This window comes from Montipora foliosa, chromosome 12 (genome assembly GCF_036669935.1).
Source record: "Montipora foliosa isolate CH-2021 chromosome 12, ASM3666993v2, whole genome shotgun sequence".
NCBI lineage: Eukaryota > Metazoa > Cnidaria > Anthozoa > Scleractinia > Acroporidae > Montipora > Montipora foliosa.
In genome coordinates, this window is record NC_090880.1 from 3,055,801 (window position 1) to 3,063,300 (window position 7,500).

General features: G+C 39.4%; 1 protein-coding gene and 1 pseudogene across 1 annotated transcript in view; both read left to right on the plus strand.

Moving 5' to 3' along the window:
* LOC137979622 (uncharacterized) overlaps nucleotides 1-7,500 on the plus strand; it is a 264,679-nt gene that overhangs the window by 29,169 nt on the left and 228,010 nt on the right. The gene's annotated exons all lie outside the window — the stretch shown is intronic.
* LOC137979056 (kelch-like protein 3) overlaps nucleotides 4,178-7,500 on the plus strand; it is a 3,638-nt pseudogene continuing 315 nt past the window's right edge.

The window sequence follows — 7,500 nt, forward strand, 5'->3', positions numbered from 1 at the left end:
TTGTAAAATAATGTTTTGTCTTCTCAGAAACGAAACGTATCTATTTTGAATTTAGGGTGAACTATTTACACAGCGAGTTACAGTGGCCAATCAAAATAGAGTGTGTAATTGGAAATCTAAACATCTACGAGATACAAAAACAAACTTGTGAACACGTAAACCTAAAATATTCCAAATCATAATGCTGACAAACACAAAGGCGAAAGAAATGGATTATGCATAGGACGTTTTGAATATCTGAATGATTTTGGGTTAGATGAAGCGATATATTGTTAAAAATTCCCAAGTTATCCCTTTTCGTGTTAATTAGTAACGCAAACAAGTCTTAGTAATAAATTGGATCAGTAACGAGGAACCAGCGATTGTGAAGCTAGTAATTGCCATGGTTCGTATGTAACACGTAATCATGAGACGATTCACGGAAAACGGAATTTGAAATGTTATGCAGGGGTAAGTATTTGAAGGTAAAATAGGTATTTGTAGACTTTATTCTTCGATGTATTGTGCACATAAACGAGTATATGTTTTTCTCTTTACATGAGATTTTACTGCCCTATCGGTAAAATACGATTAATGACACGTGACCGTACTCGCGTTCTTTGTAGTCGGCCGTTCAAGATCATGAAATCAACGGTTTTGTTATAAATAAAACGAGGACATAAAAACTTCGTTCCCAGATCTCAGATTATAACGTACACCTGCATTGGCCAAATCTATTAAAGCCTCATTCATTATTGCTAAAGAGCACGTGTAATGCCTACCTGCTACATAGTAGAACCTGTGCAACTGGCTACTTTAATAGACAGAGTCTAGCTATAAAAGCCTCAGTCAGCCGTCCAAGGTTCACCTGGCAGTTTGTCTTCTATAGTAAACCAACTAGCTGTTTGCAATTTGTTAAAGTTTTTCCCCTCCCTCCCTTTGGGGATGGGTTGGATATATCGCTTTGCCTTCATTAAAGGGGCTAGGTCACGCAATTTTAGGCAATTTCAGCATTGATCAAATGGTCATAGAATTAAATTAAATAACAAAATAACGGCTCAAAACTATAGAAGAACTCAAACGAAACACAGGAAAGCTAAGAAGGGACAAGGATGGACAAAACTGGGGAGGATTGAAGTGGATTGCGTTTGGGTAAATTTGAAAAACGTCGGCTCACCTTTTTTCAAATTTATATCAGTTTATATCAAAATGTCATGTAAACAGCTGGAAAATCAAAGACTCTTGCTCTGCCAATTTGACGTTTAGAGATCATAACTAACAATTTTAAACAAAATTACCTAAATCAGCGTGACCTAGCCCCTTTATTTTTGGGTCCTCTCCTGTACGGTGACTTCCACCAAGCTTGTTGGCTCGTTTGCCTTGGTACATCGCTCGCTAACCAATACTCTTGTCCGATCCAGCTCGTAGTGCTGGGGAGATAAGTGAGGTTGTTCTACGTCACGCAACTCTGGAAGTCGCATAGGCTAACCAGCCGCAAGGAAGTGTTCCCCTCAAAAAACGCCAATACGTCTGTTGTCTCGTTCTATTGCGCCTTGTGTTGTGCGTTTAAAAGCTAATTATGCATGTTGATACCAGGGAACACCGTTCAGAGAGTTTGAGTTCACATTTCTATCTTTATTTCTCGAGAGTTTCAATACACGAAGCGAAATAAGAATGACAGGCCAAGTGACCCACACTATAGTATTCCATTCCGGAAACGAAACACTACTTTTTGTTTTTTGAAATAGTTTCTTGTTAAAAGTCTGGTCCACCGCATGGCATTTTGCTGGTACCGGTAAGTTCAACCTTTGCAGGGACATAACCTAGAAAAATCCTGGTTCACATCCTATTGATCCTAGTAAAACAACTGTCAAGGTGATGTTTTAGTGTATGGCTCAAATGCTGGTAGTGAATGTGCAACTATGTCACTATGTGCCATTATATAATTATAATTATGATAGGAAATTAATTACTTCCCCGTAATTATCAGTTCTAAATGTAGGAAATGATCTCTACACTGCCTTATCAAGCTTGTCGAGACAAACATATTTCATGTTAACAGAATAGACCTCTTTCGATATATTAAAATTCAGTCGAAAACAAAAGGTATCATCTCGAGGCTCTGGGGAATAAACTCATACAAATCCTTATATTTATTCCCCAGAGCCTCGAGATGATGTCTTTTGTTTAGGACTGAATTTTAATACATCGAAATTGGTCTATTACCTGCAGAAGTCATAGCGTTCAACACAACTTTCAGATTCAATACAGCCCAAGTCATACTGGTAATGTACTTGGAAGTTGCACAATAGATTTTGCTTACTGTATGTCTTTGATAGGTACTTTCCAAAATTTGGTCACAGAGAATTATAATTCTTATATTTTTTTCTCAATGTGTGAGTGGGCGGAATTCAACAAATCCTGCAATCTGACTGGTTCCGGGAGCGGGTGGAAAGAAATGGAATTTCTCTTGAAACGTTCAGTTTGTAAGTCGCTTAATACTGCATTCACTATCAAGCGCGGTGCGAGTCAACAATTAAAACAAGCGATTTCAGAGAGGATGGGGGAGAGGAAAAAAAAAAGTTATTTACCAGCAAAGGGTCGGTCTGTTTAGCAAAAAACTGTGACATCGTTCTTGAAAAAGCAGCAATTTCAAGGCCCCGGTCACAGTTTTTCCCTATACGGACCTCCCAGCTGGCAAATAACATATTTATTGGGTGCGTATTACTGCGAGTATTTAAATTACAACAAATGGTATATTTTAAATATTTGATTCTCGTGCTATGGATTCATTTGGCATGGCCTCAAGGAACTTTTGCACTTCTGGAAGTATTTCCAAGTGTCGAGATATAGTGCACATCTTCACGTGTCGCGCACGTGACAAAGTGACCTTTGCGTGCACCACTGCACGAAAGTTTGGTCATCTTGGAAAGATGTTTTCACATCTTACCTTCGTTTCTCTTTCATTTTTTTCTGCAAAAGATGTTTCGATGAATCATTTCGTTTCATCTTAAGCCGTTCAATTAGCGTTTCCTTTCTCAAACACTGAGCAAGAATACCCATCGATCAGTAAAAAACAATGTCAGGCTTAGCCACTTTGGCATAAATACACTATTTTTACCTCGTTTCCATGGTCCAATGGTCATTGTCACCACCTGTAATGAAGATAATCTGGGTCCGGGTATTCACTACATACACAGCCGAACATCATGAGAATCGCAATGTAAGGCCGATGTGAGAAGGACAAACTTCTCTCTGTTCTTTTCTTTAGCGCTAAATTAACCATACACCACTCACTGTACTTTTGCAGGCCCGAGTATAGGCTACTTGTAGCCTCTTGTTTGACCTTGAACCGACAAAGACGATCTGTCACATCACGAACTATAGTACGTCTGTGATTTCAAATTTTAGCGTGCTTCCTATTCGCTTGCGTTTGACAGTCGACTCTGAAATGGCTTCTTTCCTTTTCCGTTCGCTTGCTGAGGATTTGCTTGTTTTCTTTTAAAACTCTTGCGATTCAAGAAAAATTAATTGCATACCCGGGAAAACCAAAAGGCGGGCAGTTCCAAAGCCTTTTATTTTCACTAATCCTACAGCCAGTAAAAATAAACAAGCCGGGAGCTCCGCTTTTAGGCTTGGCTAAATCTATATATTATCCACTTAACAACTAAAGATCAACTGGCTGACAACTGCACCGATTATTTATCAAATGTAATTGGTACATACAAAATCATTGCTGAATAGTGGTTAAGTCTAGTACTTGATTTTAAAATGGTTAGCTTTCTCTTAAGGTTTGGTAACCAACATTTTTTATTTTTTAAACTTGTTTCTTAGCCGTTGATAATACACGTTTACAGCAGCATTCGGAAGAGGAAAGGTAGAGGATGGAATGGCCTTGTGGAGTGAGAGGGAGAGAGAGACTGGGTTTCAGTCCGGTGATAGCCTGATCACATCTTTCGTATTTTCCTAACGTTATTTTTTTTCTGAACGCATTATCATGTCTCAAAGTTCTGCGAGTATCGACATGGAAGAATACGTAGAAGCAGTTGTATTCGAAATCGAAGATTTGAACACTTCTGCATCGAATTTAGACTGCAAAACAGTCGTTTTGTTCTATTTTCGGAAGGCGCGAAGCGCCCTAAGCGTGATCCTCGCCTGTGAAGCGCGCGAGCCTCACACGCCCGTAGGGCGTGTGAGGCGAGAAACCTCCCCATTCTCCCTCGCCGTTTCTACACTCGCTCCAGACCTTTCGTTTGAATATTATTTTACCGTGTCGCTTGCGTTCGCAAAAAATACGACTGTTTTGCAGTCTACATCGAATTCCAATATGGCGGACCTTTCACAACCAATGCCACAAGATCCATCAAAGCACTGTCAGGAACTTATCTCTCGTCTGGATGCTCTAAGAAGAAAAGAGAGTTTCTTCGATGTAACAGTGTCAGTAAAAGACAGAGAGTTCAAAGCTCACAGACTTGTTTTGGCAGCAGCAAGCCCGTTTTTTCTTTCACTTCTGGTCAGTGACATGAGAGAGGGAAAGGAACAGTTCATCAGGATAGAACTTGAAGAAGCAACGGGGTCAGTCATGGAAGAAGTTCTTAAATACATTTACACTGGTAATGTTGCAGTCACCAAGGAGACCGCCCACGACTTAGTCGCAGCAGCAGATTTTTTTTTTTACCAGGTTTGAAAACTTTGGCTTCTGATGTTTTGGAGGAAAACATTACAATTGAAAACTGCATTGTCAATTATTACTTTGCCGACAAATATCAGTGTTTGGAATTAACGAGGGAATCCCGTGGGTTTATTAACTCAAATTTCAGTTCAGTCATGAAAACAGACGACTTTCTGAAGCTTGATATTGAACAAGTCATGAAATGGGTTTCCAGTGATTATGTCACCATTGGCTCAGAGGAAGAAATTTTTAAGGGAATAGTGCAGTGGGTGTCTCACAAGAAGAGTGAACGAGAAAACAACTTTGCTGAATTGTTGAGACAAGTCCGTCTGAAATCCATGTCTCGCAACTTTCTTTTCAAGGAATTAGTCAATGAAGAACTGGTAGCAACAAGTAATGCAAGTTTGAATTTTGTGTTGAGATCCATAAAGTGCATCGTTGATCCCTTCTGTGAAGATGCTGCCAAGCCACCCAGGAAGTGCTTAGAGAAATATGCAGATGTGATTTTTGTTTGTGGTGGCAGGACAGCCTTATGCTATGTACCCCAGGGTGATGTTTGGTATCAGTTGCCAGACATGTTATTTGAACATCAAGATCATGCTGTTGTTCAATACAGAGATAGAGTTTGCATTTTTGGGGGACAGCGTGTTGGACCAGGAAAATCTCAAGTAATAGAATACTTTCTGTCTTCCACTAATAGCTGGGGGACAGTTCAAGCAAGAGATTACTGGAATGAGTGTTCTTGTTTAGCAGTTCTAGATGGTTGCATCTATGCATTACTTGATCTCACCATTGTTCTCTACAAGCTTGATGAGAGTTCATGTAAGGCTGTGGCTTGTCCACTAAATTATCGCATTGGAGCTTGTCTAGTCAGTGATAAAAGACACGTTTACTATATAGGAGGACGTGGTGGGCTTTTTTGGGGCCAATTCTTTAAAACAGTGGCAAGGTTTGATCCTATTTTGGCCACATGGGAGGAGGTTGCAGCAATGAATGAGGCAAGATGTCATGCTTTTGGAGCAGCCATGAATGGCAAGATCTACATAGCAGGTGGCATAAATACAAATAAGGTACTGAAGTCTTGTGAGGTATATGACCCATCAACTGATGAATGGCAAGTCATGAGTAACCTCAATGTGTGTCGTCAAGCTGCAAACATGGTATGCGTTCAGGAAGCCCTTTATGTGGTTGGTGGCTTCAAAGACACACAATCCTCTTCAAGAGAGTTATCAGTGGAAGTGTTTCAGTCAGGTGCATGTGAATGGAAAAGTAAGTCCACTATACCCACTAACTTTGAAAATGAAAATTCTGAGGATCGAAATAAAAAGGTTCATTATAAGGCATGTTTTGCAGTGATCCACAAGAGCCTATTAGAAAAGCTAGGTGAGCTTTGACATAATTATTGATTTTTTTCTTGTGACTGCCTTGTGGTGGCATTCCTTCAAATAGTGCCACCTGGAGACATTTTCCCCTTTAATTCAGTAGAATTATGACTGCCTTCTGGTAACATTCCGTCTTAGTGCCACATGGAGAAATATTTCCCAATATTTGAAGGCTTGTTTAACCATTCCTTGCCTTTGTCCACCTTTAATCCATGGGGCCTCCTTTTAACCCATTGACTTCCAGGGGTTCTCCATTGATGAGTAAAATGGTCGGGCGTTAGACAGAGTAAAATACTAAGTCTGGCCAGTTTAAGCTGGTTTGGACGTCAAAAGGTTAAGGTGGCTTTATACCACAGTTTTCCGAAAAGAAAACAACAGGATATCTCTTATGAAGTGTTAGTCATTGCAATTGATTTAAAATGTAATTTTACCAAAAAAATTATTGCAAATCAGGGGAAAATGCTAAATATAGTGACCAGGCTCCTGGAGGGGGGACTGGAAACTAGACATTTCAAAGGCCTTTTTTTCAAAAACTAGCCAGACATCCCCCCTTAAAATTTTAGGATTTCGTTAGAGAGAAACATAATCATGTGTAGGCAAACAGGTTTTTTGCAAATGGCAAAAAATGTCGATTTTTGTCTATTTTGATAACATTGCTGAAAAATTGTCTGATAGATCTTTTTTTGTAACTTGTTGATGGTTTTGTCTTCATATTGATTACTAATTGAAATTCCCCAAATTTTAACCCTGGTCATTTCTTGGTTTTTACACAATTACTTTGAATGTCTTTTACAACGTAAAAAAGGTTATGATCACATGGGACCCTCCCTGGCTCTAGACCCTCCAATTTAAGGGGCTTAAAAACTTATTAGTCTCTCTCCCCTGTTTTCCATTTTGCCACCCCCTCTAATGTTGACAGTTTTATACTATTTGTTGGAATTTGTTGTGTCAAACAACATCTTGACAAAAAATTGGATGCACATGCTATCCTTTTGGCATGCAATCACTGATGCAGATGTTAAGATTACCAATTAAAATGAGTTATTTTTGGAAACGAGATAGATGGTAACTTTTCTGTTGTTCTTCTTGAACGAAAAATGTAATTTGTGATAATTGTAAATTAGCATAAGTTGCTTTTTGCCGTCTCGTATCAGAGACCTTCAGTTGGTGGGCTGTGTCAGGTGCGCAGTGGTTTGTGGGATTTAAGTTTGTAGTTTGCAGGCGTTAGTAGGCTAAGTCCTTCTAAGGTCAGCCTTCGCCACGTGCACAAGTCCAATTTTGTTTATTGTTATATCATGTTAATAAAAAATTGTTTTATGCCTTCGTTAGGCTGTATATGATAGCGTTCTTTTTCATCGTAATTAATGCTTTCAATGAGAATACCTAGAACCCCAAGGGTTGCACCACTATCTTGGTCGGGGGTACACGTTTCTCGGTTTTTTCCACCTGCTGGTTTTTAGGGGCCCT